We start from the raw sequence: 22703 nt of genomic DNA, 5'->3' as shown, positions 1-22703 counted from the left end.
CTACTTGAAAATCGAGGTAAGTCCAGTAAAGTCCTTATCACGTTAGTGCGTACTTCCAATTTAAATAGTGCTTTTCAAACAGCACAGTACAAATAGTGCTCTTCAAACACTTTCAGATAAGACCCTTCTCAAAGTCTGATTTAAAAAATTCAGGAGACTAATTTTCCAGGAAGTATATTTGGAAAAAATGTACTATTATTTTTTAATTATTCAATAAACAATTTTTGATTAAAACCTAACTATGATTGTGTTTCAGGGAACGCTGAGGACTACTGCATTGTTTGCTCCATGTTAGATGCTAAAGCTGACCGCAGCATGATTGAAATGGTAAAACAAAAGAAAAGAACCACATAAGTCTTAGTACACAGCAAATTCAAAAGTGTTAAATGTTTTGGTGTTAATAGTCTTCTTGCAAAAGTAGAGTTAATTTTACTCTAAGCAGAGTCACATTCTTTTAATGTAACTCTGAGGTGTAAAATGATAGTAGTTAAAATCGAGTGTTAAAAATGAGTGTTTCTCTGTCAAATCTGGAGGTGTTACAATGGAAACATTAACTCTTGACCTCTTAACTCTGAACTCCTAGAGGGGCTATGACACCAATAGAGTAAATTCACAGACTCCGCCCCCAGCACGGCTCCAATCGAAGCTGAAGTGAAGCCGTTTCAGAACATTTTGCTCTACGTATTTGAGTTGTTTGCCATGCTTGGTAAGTCATTTTTTCAAAGATTGTTTCAATTATTATTATGAGCTTTTACTTCTGTGGCTCTTTGGAGTTGAGACAAAGCTGTGTGAAAGGCATTAGCCGTGTTGCTCGGTGATAGCATAATATTCTGTCTTAGCTAGCTGAAAGGTATTGTTTGCGGACAAATACCACAGCCTTGAAAAAAGCTTGCATGTGAATTTTCAGTCAAACGTTTGGTCAAATACGCCTAAAACAATGTGTAGAATGTGAAATGTTGGTATAATGGTGCTACTTGAAGCCTGAAAACGATCGCCCATAAAAAAAAAAACGAGCAAACAGCAGTAGCTGACGTCCTGACTGGGTTCTACGTTAGCATAGATCCCTCCAGAGTTTTGTGCACACGGTTTAGGTAAAAATGAAAAAGGTTGAGGTTTTACATTTAGTTCAGTATTACCTGTTGTCTGTGTCCTTGTCTTTTGGGAAAATACTTTACACAAGTAGTGGCTCAAAGAGGATTCCTTTTTTTTACTGTGCTGCAATTGTTTACTGGATTATTTGTGCCATTAATTAGTGTCAACTAATTTTTATTCAATCTCCACACAGGATATGCTTGTGAAGATGGAATATGGGGGAGAGCAGAAGTGCGTTGAAGTTCCACAAAGGGATGAATGAAGGACATGCATATTGTATTGAAGAAATAAGTGATGAGATGCTGTTATTTGCATTTACCATGTCAGACCTTTTGATAAACAAAATTCTAATGAAAGTGAGAACATGTACACTGTTACATCTTTCAGAAAATGTTTTGAAATTGTGGTGCACAGTTCAGAATAAATGTTTTTCAAAAACCATTGCATCTTTTTAGCAAATGTTTATTTCCAAAAGAAATTTCTAGAAGGTCAGAACAGTAAAATTCCTGCTTTTTAGAATGAATTAGAAGATAACTCTTACGTAGTTAAACTAAAATACTCTTTGAGAGTTAATAGATAAACTCTTAACACCCAGTGTTAAATTATCAACTCCAGACAGATTTGGTGTTTAACACTAAATCAGAGTTAACGTACCAACTCTCCAAAAAGAGTTAAATTAACACTCTCTGGTGTGGACCCATATAGACACTTTAATAGTGTTGAAGTCAAATCCGACAGTGTTAATTTGGACATGCTGGATTTGCTGTGTATCATTACTTGCCAATCATAATTAAAATGTTGAGTAATAGTATTCACCAAACAGAATATGAGCCATTTATTTTTCCTTTCCAGGTGCAGTGTGAATCTTGCCAAAGATGGGCACATTTTGCATGTGCAAAATATAAAGAGAGCAACCAAGAATATAAATGCCAAAAATGTACGGGAAACACATAACTTCAAATAAAAATAGCTGTCTTTTCCCCTCCATGTGTGTTTGTATTCTTTGTCAACATTTGGATTCCTGAGATCAAATATATTTTCCTTTGTGTTTGTTTTCTTCACATTTGTGGCTTTAATGTAGTGTTACATCCTGTTTGTTTGCTTCCATCTGTATACATGTCCAGATTCACTGTTATGTTTCTATTCTTACATTGCTGTGTGATCACTGTTCCCTCTGCTGACTGATGAGACCTTTTGTATCTCACACTGATACTTGTCATATTTGTATCTGCGCCTAAAAGATAAAAAGTTTTCCATGCTAAAACACAGCTCCACCTCCTGCAGTTCTCCCTCTGAACCACTAGATGTCTCTGTTATCTAAATGAAGACGTGCAGCACAGCAACCACAGCAGCGCTCAGATCACACGTGTCCTGTTATTATGTATAAAAGCATGAAACAGGTGAGACAGGTGGGATCAATATTAATGTTGTGGAAATATATGAAAAAGCAACAGAAGAGTGAAAACATTTCGTGTTTCTAGAAAGATCTTTCAGCTCACAGCTGCTCACAGACTGTATTGACAAGTGACAAACTGCAACTCTACAGTACATCTACAGTATATATCAAATATATTCTGTATTCAAATCTATTGAGTGATGTTTGAAAGCCTTTCCAGGTGAGTTTGATCCAGGAGGGTCTGAAGCCAGAGTCAGACAGAGACCGTGCAGAGACTGTAGAAGGACAGAGCAGCAGCAGAGCAGTCCAGATACACTGATGATCCTCTGTCAGATCCAGAGGGACACACAGGGATGATGCTGGACTCTACATTGTGTCTGACAGTGGAGCTGTTCTCAGAGCAGTTCACTCTGCAGCACTGACAGTCATCTGCACTTCTTCTCATTCCTCTGTCAGTCACTGCTGGATGAAGCTCTCCTCTCCACCTCCCAGTAACATGGCCCAGTCAGAGCGTCTCTACACACAAGCTGCTGCTGCTTCAACCTCTCTGGATCATCAGGACACAGCTCCTCCTCTCTCAGCACACACACCGTCCTGTTTACCATCATCACCTCCACCTGCAGAGAGAAGAAGGAAGAGCAGAGGAGATAAACGAGTGTTTCCAGAGACTCTTCATCAGCTGTCAGTCAGTGATGCAGCACATCCAGTATAAAGAGCAGCAGGGACTTCAGTGCTGGGACTGTACTAGGACTCATTGTTGCTTCACTTTTTCTAATCTTTGGATTTTTATTGAAGTTGATGAAAATGTTTTTCCCTCCTAGTTTGAGTTTGGACTTTCATTCATTAGAAGAACCTTGGTGTGTCCACTCTGAGCTCTGTAGGAACCCCAACAACAAGCCCAACAATCCAGATGGACGGTTCCAGCTGTTAACTGGAGGAATTCCATCCAAACATCTGCTCTCACTAAATTCTTCCTCACCTACAGACTGTGTTCTTCACTGCTTTAAACATGGAAATGAATGCAGTCATTGGTCTGCGTGCTGCTTTGTTCAGAGAGCTGATTGGCTGTTGACAGCGTTTGATCAGAGCGTGTCAGCCGTTACCATGGTGACCATAAAGGTGAGAAACAGGAAGTGTTTGTGTCCAATCCTGAAGCCTGTCACCGTTCTCCTCTCACAGCTTCACTGAGAAGCTGCAGCTTTACAGGAAACACTGGATCTTTGTTTCATACTGACTGTGTTTAGTACAATACTGCTGACAGCACCACCCACTCACTCCATCACTCTACTGACCACAGAGTCTCCAGTCTGTAGTCTGGACTCTGCTGAAGATCAGACAGCTGCTTCACATCTGGATGCTTCAGGTTGTTTCCTTGCAGCTCCAGCTCTCTCAGATGGGAGGGGTTGGACTTCAGTGCTGTTGCCAGATAATCACAGCTGATCTTTGACAAACCACAGAGACTCAATCTGTATAAAGAATGAAAGATGTAAGTTTATTAGACAAAGTGTGAGCTTGAAATCATTCAGTGTTTCATCATCTGTTCAGAGCTGAAGAAGGTTCAGAATGTAGAAGTTTAGAAAATGGAAACTCCAAACAGCTGAAGCCAACAGGAAGCAGCTTCAAACAGGAAACTGTGCAGAGTTTCAGACTATATGTCCTGATGCAGCCAGTTGGATTTTGGAGATTTGAATCTCTGTTCTGTGACTAAGTCCTTGAATCATTCCTTCCAGTTGGTCCAACAAGACAGACTAAGTGTTGGACATGTGTTGTGGCTCCATTAGGGGAGCTTCTAAATGTGATGTGATGGCCCCTCTGGGTCTGTCAGGTCACAGCACTGAAGAGAGCTCAAACTGGGCACACAGTTGTTCCAGTCTGGACCAAAGACTCTATACTGGGACTGAGGGACTGCTTTGACTGCACCCACTGGGACTTTTTAAAGGCTCATGTTCTCACTTAAATCATCGATTTCTACTTACATCTCTTTCTGGGAAAAATGGGGATTACTTTGAAAACAGGAAGTATTTTCCCCAATAAGCAGCCCTGGATTAGTAAATCACTCCAACATGTTCTCAGGCAGAAGAAGCTGTCTTGTTATGAGGGAGAGAAGAAAAAGATGGAGGCACAGAAACTTGTTGAAAGAGAGATAAAGCAGCTAAAATCAGGTGTAAAAGTAAAGCAGAGGATGAGCTGAATAAAGGACACTCAAGGCTGGCTTGGAAAGGAATGAAGTCCATGGTGGGGATGCAGAACAAGGAGCAAAGATGAATGTGATGCTGAATCAGCAGAAGACTTGGACTCATTTGATTCCAGCTTTGATATCATTGATTTCAATGAAGAGCTTTGTGATTGTAGCAAAGGGCTGGTAGCTCTGAGAGTCCCACTGATGAGGTGTTTGTGTGGAAATCTCTTAGTGGGAGCAAAGAGAGAAAAAGCCCTGGTCCTGATGCTGTGGGAGGGAAATGATTGAAGTGTGCTGTGAGGAACTGACTGGGAGATTTTCACACATTTTCCAGTCCTCCTTGGAACAACAGGAAGTTCCCAGCATATGGAAACAAAGGTTAAGTGTCCTATGGCACTCAGTGATGATGGTGCTGTGGCCCCACCACCTCCACGTCTTTGTAAAGGAACTAACTGTCATCTGAAGCTTCAAATGGGACTAAGACTTCCTCCACTAGGTGGCAGTGTCTGATGAGAAAGCGTTAGTGGAGCTGGCCTGGAGTCAGAAACAGGAAGATGCAGGATTTGGGCTGAAATGGGGAAAAGTGGTTCGCACTAGTGCCTTAAAGCAAGAAGGTTGTAGGTTGAAGCTTGTTGGCCTTTCTGTGGAGGTTGGATGTTCTCCCACAGTCCAATGAAATGCTGCTTAGGTTCATTGGTGCTTCTAAATTGGCTGTAGGTGTGGATGTGAGAGAGTGCTTCTCTGTCTCTCTCTGTTGGCCCTGTGATGGACTGCTCACCTGTGCAGGTGGACCACGCCTCTTGCCCTATGACAGCTAGGGCACAGGCTGCAGCCCTGTGAGCCTAAGCTGAATAAACAGTTAGCAAAAATGATCCATAGATGGCCTGAAATCCCCCAGTTAGCAGTTTGGTAGATAGCTATGACATGCTAATCCCATCCAGCAGCTGTATTCTACCTGTAAGCTGATCCCTGCTGAGCCAAAGCACTTTTTCATATACAAATTACAACCTTTAATAGAAACCTATTGGTCAGCATCTTATTAGCCTGCTGTTAGCTTCATTCCACAGAAAACTGAGAGAAACTAACAGAGTTGATAAAGAATAAAGAGAAATGTGCTGATTTAAAGCCTTTGAAGTGCTTCAGATGATCTCTGTCCACTTCTGTCCACTCATTCATTCATGTAAGCTTTCTAATGCAGCTTTGATCTTCACAGTCTGCTTCATGAAACTCATTCTAACCCTGAATGTCAGAGTGTTCCTCCTTCTCTTTCCCATCATTCATGCTGGCAGTGGAGGAGATTTGGATGTTGGACTGTGTTTTGGATGATGTGTGTATGTTTGTGTTGGACTGCTGTCTGTAAAGCAAACGCACATTTTGCTTTGGATTTCAGTGTCAGACAGACTTTAAGGTGGAATGAAGAGTTGGAGAGTTTCACAGTGAATTATCCAGTGGAGGATTTTTCTTCTTCTTTGAAGGTTTGAAATGTGAACATTGTTCTGCTGCAGTCAATGGACTAAACCAGAGAAGAAGAAAACAGACTTTACCATGAAGATCCTCAGTGTGGATCAGTATAATATCAGCCTGATGTCTGCAGTTTAGTGTCAGCACAACTTTCACATCATATTCATCTCAGCACAACTAAAACATGCTGACTGACCTCAGAGTTTCAAGTCCACATCCTGGACTCTCCAGGAAACCACACAGATGCTTCACTCCTGAATCCTGCAGCTTGTTGTTCAGGCTCAGGTCCAGCTGTCTCAGATGGGAGGGGTTGGACTTCAGTGCTGCTGCCAGATAATCACAGCTGATCTCTGACAAACCACAGTCCATCAATCTGTATAAAGAATGAAAGATGTAAGTTTATTAGACAAAGTGTGAGCTTGAAATCATTCAGTGTTTCATCATCTGTTCAGAGCTGAAGAAGGTTCAGAATGTAGAAGTTTAGAAAATGGAAACTCCAAACAGCTGACAGAGTTCATACGCCTTTGTCAGGGTCAAATTCAAGCAAGACCATGTGAAAATTAAAACACATCATCCTAGGTGAACTTAAACACCTTTGTTCCCCTTTTGTTAAGACATAGAAAAGTACACCACACAAAAATACTGCAAAAGGAAACGGTCGCCTTATATACATAGTGTATAAACTCAAAATGCACATTTCACTTCAAATTAAGATTAAGGCTTTGAACAGATCACATAGTTCAGTTCAACATATAAGACTTTAAGAATGCACAAGCATCTACTTAAAATCTATTTAATTTATCATCCATGATATTATTTTGTACAATTCCAATGTATTTTGTTCATCTCCCTTAAATAAACAGGCAGTCTTAAAGTATGAAATATTCATATACAAACACATATAAATGTGTGTACTGTCTCAGTGGCTGATAGTACCCCACAGGCCTCAGTGTGAGCTTGAAGACATTTATAATGTTTAAGTAGTTTAATGTGCAGGTGCTGACGATAAACACATTTTGAATGAAAGCCGGGGAACTTTGGTAGCACAGAAACAAGTGGCTATTCTTTGTGACTATATGGATCACTCACAATACCATTATTTCACACAAAGGCACCAAATTAATACTCAAAAAAGCTGCAGCAATACACACAAATATAAACAGTACTTGGTGACAACTTTGCTTTTAGCCTTTAACCCTTCTTGACTACTTTTGATGTGGCCTCTATATTTTACCTTTAAAAACAGTTTATCTTGCCAATCTGTTATTTTCTCATTTTGACCAACTGTATCAGCACAATTTATCTAAATTCAGACAAAATTTAAAATACAAGTAGAAAGTGATATTTTGACTGTAAAAACCACACACATGTTTAACGAATCATCTTCATAACTTGAAATGCAAATAGAGATTGTACATTTTTAAAAATACGCGCACGTTTTGCAAACAACAAAGTTATATGGTACTATTTACCAAAAAATGCAGCCAAGGCTCAGACGTTTTTCATATAATCATTTCAAACTATTTACAGAACAATCAGGTGTCAAACAATAGTTTGTGTCACTCTAACACATATGAGAACAGCACAGGGATAAACCTGCAGGTCTGACAGCAGGTGTGTCACTCAGCGTTTACACTGCAATCTGCCTTTGTTGGCTTTAAGGCAGCAACTGTGACGATCACTAGTAGAACTGACACACAAAACAAAACAACAGCTACACACTAAATACACAAGACAACAAACTAACTTGAGACCAAACACGGTAAACGTCACAAATCTCTCACGTATCAAAACTCTCTCTCTCTTTCGCTCACTCGCTCTCTCTTGCCGGTCACTCCTAAAACTTCCCCCTTTTGCTAAACAACCAAATGTCATGTTTCCATATCATTTTTGATTGGTCGACATGGTACATTTTCCCACCTATAGGGCTTTGGAGCGTGATGTCACGGGAGATGGGCCATGCCCCCTTCCGCCATGACAGTAGGCCAGCCAAAGGATACCATTTCAGCTATGGATCGTACGTGTTGTGTTGTCGGTTGCAACGTTAGATCACACGATCGTGAAGGCAAGAAGCTGGATAACGGGCTCTCTTTTCATCGTTTTCCATCCTGGAGGCAACGTGAGGGATCCCATGTATCCGATATTACTAAAAAAAGACGTCAGGCTTGGATTGCAGCGGTGAGACGAGCGGATATCGAGTTCTCTGCAATCCCCAGCTTTTTGTTGGTTTGCTCACGGCATTTTCTTTCCGGTGAGTTCTAAATTAATTCATATCACTCTTGAAAGGCTTTTAGTGTGATTTTCAATGTGCTGAGGTCATAGATAATGAGATAAAACATGCTAATGTGTGATGCTGCAGAACCACATCATGTCGACTGAGTAGCTTATGATTTGGCATTATTGCAGGCAAACCAGCATATGAAATGGATGTAACAAATCCAGACTGGGCACCAACACTGCACATGGGGCATGACGACATACCTGTATCAGACTCGGACCGGCACTCAAGGCGTACGCAACGGAAGCGAAAAAGAGCACCCATCGGAGGTAAACAACCCCCCCCCCCCCTCTAAAAACATACTAAATTGCTATCACTGTACACTAATCCGCACATAACTTCCAGATGAATCACACACCTGTCATTGGAATATTGGTGTACATTTACCTTATGTCTAATTTTATCTTACAGGCTTTCGTTATGCAGCTGCAGAGTCTGAAGGTGTGCCCCGTGCAGAAGTGATTGATGAAGATCTGACAGAAGACCAACAGCAAAATCACAATGTCATGGAGGCAGTGGACAGCAGTTGTGTTGGACAAGTGGAGGTTGAGGTACCAGCTGCAAATGTGGATATACTGAAGAAATGTAAACCTTTTAAAATGATGACAGATTACAAACTCTCAGCTGTGTCTGTAATCAAACCTCTGTAACTTTGCTTCACTTCAGCAGCATCAGCTCATGTTCACATGTTGATTCATGGTTTGCTTCAGTTTTTGATGGACTGCAGAATATTTTGAAGGTTATCTGCTATAAAAAGCCAGAACAGGAAAATCTGCTTCATGTGTTTCTGTTTGATCCTCAGTGACTTTGACACAAAGGCCTCTGCTGTGATGATCACACCTCTGATCAAGTCTCACAGTGTCAGCTTTGTTTTTATACATATGGATATGTGCTGATAAATGATCAGAATTATAATATTTCCCACTGTCTGCTGTGTGCCGTGACCTTTGACCTGCTAAAGACAGTCAGCTGTGGATTATTCATTGTTGTGTCTGATACTTAGAACTGTGAGGAAGAACACTACACAGTTAATCAGGGTCCCCTCTCTCTGAATCAGGGAAGGTGGGCAGGCCGCGTGTGGGCCGCGGGCCATACGTTGAGTCTCACTGTTTGAAATGTGAACATTGTTCTGCTGCAGTCAATGGACTAAACCAGAGAAGAAGAAAACAGACTTTACCATGAAGATCCTCAGTGTGGATCAGTATAATATCAGCCTGATGTCTGCAGTTTAGTGTCAGCACAACTTTCACATCATATTCATCTCAGCACAACTAAAACATGCTGACTGACCTCAGAGTTTCAAGTCCACATCCTGGACTCTCCAGGAAACCACACAGATGCTTCACTCCTGAATCCTGCAGCTTGTTGTTCAGGCTCAGGTCCAGCTGTCTCAGATGGGAGGGGTTGGACTTCAGTGCTGCTGCCAGATAATCACAGCTGATCTCTGACAAACCACAGTCCCTCAATCTGTATAAAGAATGAAAGATGTAAGTTTATTAGACAAAGTGTGAGCTTGATATCATTCAGTGTTTCATCATCTGTTCAGAGCTGAAGAAGGTTCAGAATGTAGAAGTTTAGAAAATGGAAACTCCAAACAGCTGAAGCCAACAGGAAGCAGCTTCAAACAAACACAACAAGAGAAAAAACTCTGAATGTTTCACATTAAAGTCGTACATTTATCATAAAAACAGGACAAAGACTTGAAAAAGTCGTGTTTTTCCTTCCAGGAACCACAAGGCTTCACTTTTAAAGGTGAAGTGTGAAAGAAATGGACATATTTGAAGTCCAACACCTTTTTCCAGTCACATTATTAAAGCAGACAAACTACAAGCTCATTTTCATTCCAACAAGTCATCTTCTGACCTGGACTAACAACACTGGTCTCTATGTGCAGCTGGCTGTGAGACCAGTGCTCAGGGAGCGTCTACAAAGTGTAACACTGAAAGAACATCACACACTAGCTTTGTCCCAAAACGTCGGCTGCATCCTTCGGAGGACCCGGTATTCGCGGTCTACGTGGGCCGGGTCCTTCAAAGACCGAAAAGGCTGGAAGTGCGAGGCTGTGAAATGGGACGGTCTAGCCTTCAGATTTGCGTCACCGCTGTGTTGGTGGAGTTTAATAAACTCGGCCGTCTGCTCCTTGCTATCTAAAATATAACAGGACACTGGCGTAAATTCTCGACCGTCTCACACTTCTGTTTAATCAGTTTCCTGTTTAACGTTTATTCAGCTGTGTGAAAATCCCGGAGGAACTTTGATCTCAGCCAAACCGATTTACTCCGGAACAAATAAAACACAGAAAAAAGGCAAACAATTACATTTTTAAGTTATCCGAGTGACTTATATATCGTGTTTCACCTGAGTAGCGAAAGAGCGGGGTCTGAAAACGATGAAGCCGGGCGTCCGCTGCTCTCGCCGGCTGGAGTGACCATTGAACCCCCCGGCTTGCTAGCGAGCGGGTGGGTAACAGACGTCTCCGAAAACGTCGGCACACTTTTGCAAATATGTGATGTCTTGATAAACCAAGCAGATATTTGAAGTTTACACAGCTACTTTCTCGCCTGAAAATATGTTAAAAGTTTATTTTGTGACCCAGAAAGATTAATAAGAGTAATTTGAAAACTTAGTAGCTGCCGCCATTGTTGGCAGCTGAAATTTGGCTGGGATATGAATTCTGGGATATGGTGGGCCACGAAGGACACACCCGACGAATCCTTCAAATTCGGGGAAATGAAGGACGCATTTGTCGGGCACATTTGAAGGAGTCGACAAATACGGACAGCCTTCATCGCCTGGCTGTGACGTAATCGGCCTTCAAATGCAGCCTCTGGAGGATGCAGCCGACGTTTTGGGACACAGCTACTAATTTGCTTCCATCATCCAACCTGAAGAGGAAACAGAGACGCCTCCCCTTCAAAGTAAAAGCTGCTCCTTTTGGACACAGTATCAAAGAAAGTCTACAGTATAACATAGAAAAGACAGAACAAAGTTTTGGTTGTTTTTAAATTGTGCAGAAATGAAACTACACTAAGCTCAATTATGTGACAGACATTTCATCCCATGTCAGTTTGGCCTCATCCTGGGCTGGATTATCCAGCACACACTCTGACCACAGGTCCATGTTGAGCAGGATGAGCTGCTGGCTAATCTGGAGGCTGTAGCAGCAGCTCACAGTCACAGTGGGTTTCCACTCATGAAAAAGCTCTGGCTGCTTCATTTCTCATCTCATATCAGAGACTTTAAAGCTTCACTGAAGCTGTACTGTGATGCTTCCATATCCCAGTGAGGCCTCCATAATGATTTCAGCTGTTCTGTACACACACTGTGTGCCCTGTATGGCTCAAAGTCTCTGCAGCCTGTTTTTATCTGCTATCATCAGATCTTCATCATCCTCATTCACATCCCTCACACACTCTACAGCCTCATCAGCACTGACTTCATCTTCACTGACTGATGGAGCACAACATGAACCTGTGGAGGCTGAAACACTGTCCTGTCAAACATCTCCCCGTCACCACTCCACTTCTGTCAGCCTTTAAATGAACCCTGCTCAAGTCTGTCACTTCTGTTTGGAGCCAAAAGAGCTTAAAGATTATGCCACTACATTCTTGTCTAGAAAATATTAAAGTGTATTTGGTGACACACAAAAAAGGGTAAAGTTTAAGTATAGTTTGGGTCCACACATGTCCAAACCCTGGTGTGTAGGCCTACTTAGTATTGAGAAAAGCCCACTAAAAGAACGCCCACCAGACCAAAGCAATGGTGTTGACTTGATCAGCATTAACCCTGCCCCCTGACTTTGATGGGTGAAGCTGACAAATAAAATGTATTTATGAACAGCGATGCAGGGCCAGGAGTAGCAACGTGAATTAAATAAATAGATCATTAAATAATTCATTAAATGTGTCAGTAAAATAATTAAAATAGAAAACAAACCAACAAAATATGTAATTAACTAATTTGAATTGTACATAAATACTTAATGAATTATTTTAAATGAAATTAACCGATAATTCATTGTGATTTTGTTTTGTGTTTTGATGAGCTAATAATCAGCTCTCTTTTTCTCATTGTTGTTCTAAGCCGCTTATCCAAAGGTAAGGCACTACCTGTTGAATTATTTCCAAAGTGTGCCAAATTGGACATTACAAATTAAAGTCTACTCACTGAAATTACTGGGGAATGTCTGCTTTGATTTTGATGAGAATCTCATGACAGTACTGAGGATTGAATGCAGTTGGACTGCTAAAAATGATTGAATGCGGTTGGACCGCTAACGGATTTAATACGGTTGGACCGTGGAAAGCAGTTGGACTGCTGAGTGATTTTAGTATATTAGGGAATTTGGTTATTGTTTGGGGTGGAGCCCGTATTGGTTATAAGGTTGGACCTGCTTCAGTCTTACACTTTTTTGGGTGTTTTACTGTTGTTCCAAAGTATTATAAATTATTCAAGAACGTCAGTTGGACTGATAGGAAGCACAGTGCTCAGAGGTAACGCTTGCCAATGCCAAGGACGCTTAGGCATTGTCCTCGAAGAGGGATAGTCAGTTGGTCACTGTGGAGCTTGGGGCACTCCAGAATAACTAGGAGTTAGAGTCTCCTTACCGTTTGGAACGGTAGTCTGCGCTTTTTTGGCCAGCAGAAGTTGGACTTCGGGCGTGTAACTTTAACTTAAACCTTCGGGGTAAGCCTTGGCTGTGAAATGCCAAAAATAGAGCTTCAGGCAAAGTTTGGGTTGGTTGACGCTTTTAAATTGAGTTAGGGATTTTAGAGATGAGGCCAGAAACTGTTGGACAGATACTGGTTAATTGATCACAAAAAAGTTGGACTTTATCGGTTGGACCGTTAACTTAAATTTGTCGAAATTGTTTAGGCGCTAAAGCTGACAGATGTGACAGTGGTTGTAAATATAAGACGTCTTTGTAATATAAAATAAGAGATCTCTGTGTGAAAGGAGTCTGAGGCAGTGCTGGAGCTATTTTTAGACTGTGTGTGTGTGAGTGTGAAAATGCAAATTAGTCAGCAGTGAACTGTTTAAACCACAGTTGGTTTTACAAATACTGCTGCAAACATTGTTGAGTGTGTGTTTAAGACGCCATTTATGTTCATTAGAGGGCTATAAATAAAGTTTTGAGTTGCCGTAGTGGATGTATAGTAATTGACTGAGTTTTGATATATATATATATAAATATAGTGAGTGCACTGTATATATTTAAGACTAACATATTACTTTTAGGAGTAACCTCTCATCAGCAATAAATGCTGGTGTGTTTTATTTTTTCTATTCTATGTGTGTGCTGTGAGAATTAATAGAGGTTTCAATTGTTTTCTTTGACTTGCTCTTTCTGATTATGAAAGGCATGTCTGAAATACTCTTAGGAAAGCGTGTTGTGAGTATATTCCTCAACTCTTGTCACAGTTTAAGTGTGTGAATGCTGTGAGTAGCAGGCTTTGAGTGATTGGGTGTGATTTGTACAAAATAATAAATAATAATAACACTATGAAAGTTGATAGTAGAGTGAGTGCAGAAGTGGAAGTGTGAGAGAAAAGGCGGTGTGTGTGTGAGACGATCTGACAAACGCAAAGAATTTAGTATATTTAGAAGTGTGTGCGTGAAATAAGGGTGAATTGTTTTAGATCAAGACTTAGTAAAACAAGAGTTTTATTAGCCTGTAAAAAAAACAAAACAGGAGAGATAGAAACAGAAAATATGGTTCTGAGCAGCTGCAAGGTTGACAGGAAATGGTGTGTGTGACAGGAACTTTGCATGCCCATAAAAGGAACTGACTGTGACAAGTGAGCACACAGAGAGAGAAACATACGAGTTAAACTCCAGGCAGATGAAGCAAATGGAGGTTTTAAGAAAAGAAATGAAAAGGATATTAATTGTATGCTTTAGTGTGTCAATACAGGTGGACTTCTTTCAACCTAGAATCTTGAGTACAAAACCATTGATTAACAGAATTGGGAGGAAAACAGGCCAGATTTTGGCTTAAAATTTTACAGCTTGACCTCCCACTTGTCCCAATCCTGAGAAGAAGCTCATAGGACAGTTAATCTCCTGATGAAGACCGACAGAACATCGTGGACTTCAAGAATTAACAGCAGGCAAAAGACAGTGCAACTGAAACTACACTGACGATACCAGCAGCAGCATGGAAGAAAAGCACGTGATGGAAAATGCACGGTGAACTGCAGGCTGGTAAGAACAGTGTGACATAACTGTTTAAAGACACTGAATGGGATATTTTGCCAGGCTGGGATTTAATCTAAAAGGAAAATACTGAAAAGAGCAACGGAGAAGAAACAGAGAAGAAACAGACTGTGTTTGCTGGGGATCACAAGACAACAAAGGACACTAAGAGAAGGGCACAGGGGCCAGTGGGAAGGTGAAGCCCAGACGAGTTCGACTGCGAGAATAGAGGGTACAATTGGGTTGAAATTGAAGCCGGAACTCAGGATGGTTTAGGGATGTCCACGTCACAAACAAAGAGGTAAACAAAAAGAAGGTAAAATAAAGAGAGAAAATAACTGACAATTACATTAATGAATAGAAGACACACATACAGATATTACATAGATTTATTTTTAGGATAAAGGGGAGAGCTTATACGTAGAAATGACTTTTTATACATATTGCATTTTGTGCCTTTAAGGGAGTTGTGGCTCAATTCGTCTCTTGTGGGTCACGAGCCTTTGGCTAGCGCTATGATTAGCCAATCTACTGTGAGGATGATATGAGTTATTGAAGGATTGCACACGCTCACAGACATATAGAGTCCATAAACACACATGACAGTATTGATTCCAGGCAAAAGGCCTCAAATTAATTTAGCGTTTAACTGAACTTGAGCTGGCCCTGTAATAAGTGACAGAAAAGAGGAACTGAATAGGAGTTTCTTGCTTTAGAGAAGGACCAAAGGAAGGAAAGCATATATTTTGGTTAAGTCTGATAAACTAGAATGAGAAGGTATTGTTACATCAAAGGAGCAAGATGAAATAAAAAGGCTGTACCAAAAACAGGCTATAACATAGGAAATGTGAGTTTTAAAATGAAGTTAGTGTTAACACACAGGAGTTGTTTCAAGGCAGCGTTTAGCTGTGATAAAATGTATGCAGGAGTAATTGCTTATATGTTTAAACTTAATTGATTAAAGTGGTTGTTTTTTTGGATCTTTTAGTAGAATAGGCGCTTATAATGATTTTCTTGTGAAAGGAGATTCTAGGTCAGAGTGGAGGCCTTGCAGCAGCGAGAGTTCTGTGTACAGGATGTTGATGATTAGATAAGGCAAGCGACAGGAAACGCATGCAGGGACGTGAAAGCAGCGTTTTAAGAGTTTTAAAATGATGAGTAACGTTGAAGAATATATATAAATACAAGTCAATAAGTCAAGAAGATAATTAGGATCAGGCTTTTGATTAAAGAGTCCCAAAGATGATAAGTTAGGGAGGTGCAGGAAAAGGTGTTTTGTTTGCTTTACAGAAGATCTCGGCGACCACAGGGGGGTGAGGATCCTGGAGGCCCGAGGCATGATGGACCACAAGAGAGGGACGCAGAAAAAACCTAATCTTACGCATGGAGTGTTCTCGAGGGGGAGCTGGTGTTTATTACTGGACCACTTAGATGACATGAGGTTGTCTGATTTGCTGAGCCAGAGGACGGCTAGAGAGGGTCAGAGCGGGAGTGGTGACCCCGATGTCCATGATGCCATGGATGGACATGGAAGCAGCTGAGTGGGCCGAGGAGTGACCCAACACAATGTATTGCAAAAATATTCAGGAATTAGAAAAAAACATCAAATCACTAGAAGAAGCCTACGCGTCCCACCAAGATCAGGAAACATTGAACAAAATATGCAAAACAAAACTAGAATTAAATGAAACTATTAATAAAAAAACACAATTCCTTATACAAAGACTTCGCTTGCAGAATTTTGAACACAGTAACAAATCAGGTCGATTTCTAGCTAACCAGCTAAAAATAAATAAAGAAAAAATAACTATATGTGCTGCTAAAGATTTATCGGGGAACACAATATATGATCCTGGAAGAATAAACAACATTTTTAGGGATTTCTATGAAACTTTATACTCACCACAAATAAACCCATCTAAAAATGAAATTGATCTGTTTCTTGACAACGTAACTCTTCCAAAATTACTAGACAGTCAAGCAATGGAACTGGATTCGCCACTGACGCCAAGTGAACTCCAGGAAGCCCTGATAAGTATGCCCAATAATAAGGCTCCAGGTCCAGACGGCTTCCCTGCAGAATTCTACAAAGAATTCTGGACAATTTTGGCACCAGTATTCCACAGCATGTTGCAGGAAATCGAGGAAAAGGGCAGACTACCACCAAATATGAATTCTGCCAACATTAGTCTCCTGCTAAAACCAGGCAAAGACCCTTTATTTCCCTCAAGCTATCGTCCAATTTCTCTTTTAAATGTAGACCTTAAAATAATCTGCAAAGCTCTCTCAAAGAGATTAGAGAAAATGACCCCCCTCTTAATTCATCCTGACCAAACTGGTTTCATAAAAGGTCGGCACTCCTCAACAAACACTCGTAGATTACTTAATTTAATAGACTACTCATACGATAAAAACATCGAAACCATAATATTATCTCTAGATGCGGAAAAAGCATTTGACAGAGTTAACTGGAAATTTTTATTCGCAACTTTACACAAATTTGGTTTTGGAAACTCTTTCATAAACTGGATAAGAATATTATACAATTCCCCAACGGCTCGTATCAGAACAAATGACCAGACATCCTCCAGCTTCTGTCTCCTGAGGGGCACCAGACAGGGATGCCCACTCTCCCCTTCACTTTTTGCAATTTTTATCGAACCTCTAGCAGCAGCATTTAGACAGGCTACAACAATTAAGGGCATAAAATGTAAGAACATAGAACATAAAATCAGTCTCTATGCGGATGATGTGTTGCTTTTTCTGCAAAACACACAAACCAACCTCTCTGAGGTAATTACTTTAATAAACTGGTTTTCAAGAGTTTCAGATTATTCAATTAACTGGCCAAAATCTACAGTTCTCCCCATTAACTGCTCCTTCCATAATTCTTCCTCTGCCCCACTGCAATCCGGAAATATTAAATATTTAGGTATTAATGTCTCTCCTAAGCTTTCAGACTTAACTAAACTAAACCACATCCCACTTCTAAAGAAAGTAGAAGGCGATCTGACTAGATGGAAATCTCTACCCATATCACTCATGGGAAGGGTCGCCACTATAAAAATGATGATCTTGCCAAAAATAAATTACTTATTTTTGATGATCCCTAACAAACCATCACAAGATTGGTTCAGATCTCTGGATTCATATATTTCCAAATTCCTTTGGAAAGATAAACCCCCGCGTATTAGCTTAAAAACGCTACAAAGAACCAAGGATAGAGGAGGATTAGATCTGCCTAATTTTCACCAATACTTCTTAGCCAACAGGCTTCAGTTCATCTCAGAATGGTTAAAACATACCTTCTTAGTTGAGCCCTGGCTAGATGTTGAACAGGCACCATGCAAGGATCTAGAGATTTCAGACCTACCATTTATTAGCTCAAACATCAAAAGACATGAATGCTTTAAAAGTATCAACATCAGCTTTTCTCTAACAGCATGGTGGGAGTTTCTAAAAATAACGGAGTCTTCATTAATCCCATGCAAACGTACACCTATCTGGAATAACCCTGACATATTACAAAACAATAATATGATTAATTTCCCAGAATGGAGTTGTAAAGGAATTAAATACTTAGAACATATATTAGAGGGAACAGAATTTATTCCATTTGACAGACTAGTTGAACAATATGGGATCAACAAGACAAGGTTTTTAGAATATCAACAAATTAAATCCATAGTAAAAAAGAAATTTAACCTCAGTCAAGTTGAATTACAAACACCACTAAGTGCGGCACATTTTCTTACTCTTAAATCCCCCAAATTATTATCTAAAATATACAGAACACTTTCTAAATTAGATGAATCAATATCCCTTCCTACTGCAAAGTGGGAAGCAGATTTATCAGTCAACCTAGACCAAAACTTCTGGTCTCAGATTTGCTTAAAAACTTTTAAATTAATTAAAAATCCCAGTCTGCAATTAATACAATACAAAATACTTCATAGAGTGCACTATACAGGTCATCGGATGTTCAAGATGGGCTTTACATCTTCCAACAACTGCTCACACTGTCAAGGCAATACACCAGACAATTACATCCACGCTCTTTGGTTCTGTCCACCAGTGCAAAAGTTTTGGCGCGAGATATGTGAAGACTTATCAAAGTGTCTGAAATGTAACATTCCAACTTCCCCCTTAGTGTGTCTACTGGGCAGCTTAGATAATGTCACTTCAGAAAAGAATATAGCCCATATGATCTTCACTGCCCTATGCATAGCCAAGAAAACAGTCCTCATGAACTGGAAAAATAAAAATAATCTTAATTCTAACCAATATAGAAATTATCTATTAGATTACATTAGTCTTGACACAGCCTCTGCCACCACATTAGATCAATTGCTCTGGGCCCCTTTTATCAGCTCCATCACCTAGTGGGGGTGGGGGGTCATAGTTTGGTCCCGCCTTCACTGTTGTGATTGGTGAGGGGGTAGGGACAGGCTTAGGGCGTCGGGGGGTTCCCCGGAGGCATCTTCCTTGGGGGGCTCAACCCGGGGTAGCGGTCACGTCCGGTTGGGGGCTCTGTTGGCTCTCAGGTGACTGTTTCCTCGCGGCTGCGTGCAGCGGGGCTAGGGGAGGGTCTGTGCTGACGGACGTGGGTTACTGACCTGGCAACCTGGCTGCCCCTGGGTGGGTCCGGGATGGGCGTGAGGTTCTGTGGGGCGCTCCGTCTCTGGGCTGGGGCCCGGGCCGGGCCTCGGGGGCTTGGGTCCTGGTTGGTGTGTTGCCGGGGTTGTGGGCGGGTGGGTGCATGGGGGCCCGGCCCTGGAGCAGGGTGCCGCCGGTGCGTCGAGCCGCCTGGGGGGCTCTTCAACTGGTGGGGGAGATGGTCACATCTTGCAGGAGCTTTCTTCTCTTCAGGAACTCTCTGCAGGAGGGGGAGATACAGGAGAGGTGGAGGAAGATCTCAGCCTGGGCGTTTACCGTCTTATGTAGTCTGGAAGATGTGTGGATGGTGGGGTGGGTGCAGTTTTCTCTGTGGTGGGGTTGGGTGGACTGTCCAGGGCTCTGTGGAGCCGGGGGGCGCTACTGCACTGGGCCCCGGTCTGATGGGCCTGGGCCCCCCTTCCCTGGTGGGTCGCGAAGGGTGGGAGTGCCTACTGGGGTCAGCGGGGGAGCTGGCCCCAGGGAGGGGTTACCTGCCCCTCCCTTCCTTCCCTCCCCATCTCCAGCTGCCTCCCTCTTCCCGCTCCTCCACAACCACCCACACATGCAGGGCCTTGGAGTGGGGGTATGTCACCAGGGTGCAGAGGAGGCTACCCCCCCCCCCCCCCCCTGTCCCCTTCTGGCTGCCTCTGCCTCAATTTTATCCCACAACTTAGACATTCACATTATTCACACTCTCATTACACATACATATAGGATCTTGGGGGTGGGCACAATCACGGAGTCCAAATTACCATCAGGGTGTATACCTCACCCCTGACGTCGTTGCCCACCTCTCAATTTTAAATACACTTAGTCATTGAGGGCTAGCAGGAGGGACTATGCGCTTACCTGCTGCTCCTTGGCAGGTAGCTCCATGCCCTCCTGGGTTTTAATTGCACCTTAGAACACATATGCATTAACACTACAATGAGCGGGTGGAGGGAGGTTTGGAGTCTTCTCCCACCCCCATTCTCTGCTGCCTGCTGGAGCGGGAGGGCTAGTAGGAGGAGTTGGCCGTCCGACTGCGGTCTGGGGTGTGGGGCCTCCCTGCTGCTGCGGAGTCGGGGTGGTCTGCCTCTCCCCACCGCAGGGAAAAGGGTAACACCACCTGGGTCTGGGTGCAATTCCCCCCTCCAGGGGCAAGGGTACCTAGACCCGGTTTGTAGAGTACGCTTGGGGAGTGTGATTGTGTGTACAGTGTCTCTTTATGTCTGTCTCCACGTTGGTTGAGTGTGGAGTGAGTGCATATGAGAGCATGAGGGTGGGAATGGATGTTTGTGTCTGTGTGTGCCTGTATGTCTGTGTCTATATGTCAGGTTGGGTATCAGACGCCACCTCTCTGGGGACACCTCAGGCCCTCCAAGGTTTGGAGGCCTATCTCCACCCACCACCACTTCCCCTGCCGGTGGCGGACTCCCTCAGGTGTCGGTGTGTTGGTGGTTCTTTGTGTCTGGGGGTGGGCGTCCGGGTACACACCGGCTCACTCCTTGGCGGCCGCTTGTCGGGGCCTGGGGCCTGGGGCTCGCTCGGGCCCCTTTGGAGGTGGGGTGCCCCCGGCCTCTCGGCCTGGGGCTCGGTCACTCAGGCACAGCTGGGGGCCGGCGGAGCTCACGGGCGCGTCACTGCAACTCCCCCTGACTTCTGCTCCGCGGCTGCTGGGCGAGCCCTCATCTGGGACTCTCCTCAGCTCTTACTGGAACAGTGGCGCGGCTGCCCCTCTGTTGGTCTTCCATGGTCTCTTGTGTTCTGGGGGCCTCTGGATGTCTGGAGTTTTGATCTCCTCCATACCTGCTTCACACCCTGGAGGACGGGGCTGTGGCCCCCCCACACTCCCTAGCAGATCATTACATGGAGAAACCTTTGGAATGCAAGCATGCTGATCCACACAGGTATGCACACATGGGTATTCACAGACGCGGACTAAAGCTTTCTTGGCTGCTGCCTCAAAGCACACTGTGCGCTGTCTATCTTGCGTGCTGCACAATATCGTTTATTATTTAGTAAATATTGATATCTATGACTAGCTAGTTTATTGTGATGGTGCTTTGTTTTCTCTATTATTATGTTGCTCTTTGTTGTTTGCTGTCTCCTCTGTTTGTTTTTTTTGTTTGTTTTTTTTTTTTTTTTCTCCATACAGGTGACCCAGGAGTTCTTTTTTTTTTTCTCTCTCTTCCCCCCCCTTCTCACCGTCTCTTCTCCCCTTTGGTTTTCTTTCTTTCTCTCCCCCTCTTTCGCTCATTCATTCCCCCTGTCCTATTTATTAAAAAAAAAAAAGAAAAAAAAAGACAAAGGATGAACTGAAGCTCTGCCATCACGTAATGTCGCATACTGCTGTTTCTGATGTCATTTAAAAAAAAAAAAAAAAAAACACAATGTATTGCGACCTCTGGTGTTCCAGAGGTCGAGAGAGGGAGTATTGAGATTGGAGAGATATTTTGCTGCTATTGTTAAAGGCTCATGTTCTCACTTAGATCATCGATTTCTACTTACATTTCTTTCTGGGAAAAATGGGGATTACTTTGGAAACAGGAAGTATTTTCCCCAATAAGCAGCCCTGGATTTGTAAATCACTCCAACATGTTCTCAGGCAGAAGAAGCTGTCTTGTTATGAGGAAGAGAAGAAAAAGATTGAGGCACAGAAACTTGTTGAAAGAGAGATAAAGCAGCTAAAATCAGGTGTAAAAGTAAAGCAGAGGATGAGCTGAATAAAGGACACTCAAGGCTGGCTTGGAAAGGAATGAAGTCCATGGTGGGGATGCAGAACAAGGAGCAAAGATGAATGTGATGCTGAATCAGCAGAAGACTTGGACTCATTTGATTCCAGCCAGCTTTGATATCATTGATTTCAATGAAGAGCTTTGTGATTGTAGCAAAGGGCTGGTAGCTCTGAGAGTCCCACTGATGAGGTGTTTGTGTGGAAATCTCTTAGTGGGACCAAAGAGAGAAAAAGCCCTGGTCCTGATGCTGTGGGAGGGAAATGATTGAAGTGTGCTGTGAGGAACTGACTGGGAGATTTTCACACATTTTCCAGTCCTCCTTGGAACAACAGGAAGTTCCCAGCATATGGAAACAAAGGTTAAGTGTCCTATGGCACTCAGTGATGATGGTGCTGTGGCCCCACCACCTCCACCTCTTTGTAAAGGAACTAACTGTCATCTGAAGCTTCAAATGGAACTAAGACTTCCTCCACTAGGTGGCAGTGTCTGATGAGAAAGTGTTAGTGGAGCTGGCCTGGAGTCAGAAACAGGAAGATGCAGGATTTGGGCTGAAATGGGGAAACGTGGTTAGCACTAGTGCCTTAAAGCAAGAAGGTTGTAGGTTGAAGCTTGTTGGCCTTTCTGTGGAGGTTGGATGTTCTCCCACAGTCCAATGAAATGCTGCTTAGGTTCATTGGTGCTTCTAAATTGGCTGTAGGTGTGGATGTGAGAGAGTGCTTCTCTGTCTCT

At 42.5% G+C, this 22703-nt stretch overlaps 1 protein-coding gene and 2 long non-coding RNA genes across 3 annotated transcripts in view; 1 reads left to right on the top strand and 2 right to left on the bottom strand.

The window, feature by feature from the left end:
* The window catches only part of LOC146716593 (uncharacterized), a 304253-nt gene that overhangs the window by 177895 nt on the left and 103655 nt on the right, over positions 1-22703 (bottom strand). The gene's annotated exons all lie outside the window — the stretch shown is intronic.
* On the top strand, positions 386-1533 carry LOC146716601 (uncharacterized). The gene is made up of 2 exons (XR_014919199.1): positions 386-706; positions 1286-1533. It is a non-coding gene; the product is annotated as an uncharacterized LOC146716601 (long non-coding RNA).
* Positions 1904-4014, bottom strand: LOC146716600 (uncharacterized). The gene is made up of 2 exons (XR_014919233.1): positions 3781-4014; positions 1904-3105 (listed from the first exon to the last, which is right to left on the bottom strand). It is a non-coding gene; the product is annotated as an uncharacterized LOC146716600 (long non-coding RNA).

This window comes from Copadichromis virginalis, linkage group LG3, assembly GCF_057382275.1.
Source record: "Copadichromis virginalis isolate Kocher_CV1m ecotype Utaka linkage group LG3, C_Virginalis_male_GT1.1, whole genome shotgun sequence".
NCBI classification, from domain to species: Eukaryota; Metazoa; Chordata; class Actinopteri; order Cichliformes; family Cichlidae; genus Copadichromis; species Copadichromis virginalis.
The sequence above is the reverse complement of the archived record's forward strand: the minus strand, read 5'-3'. Positions and strand labels throughout refer to the sequence as shown.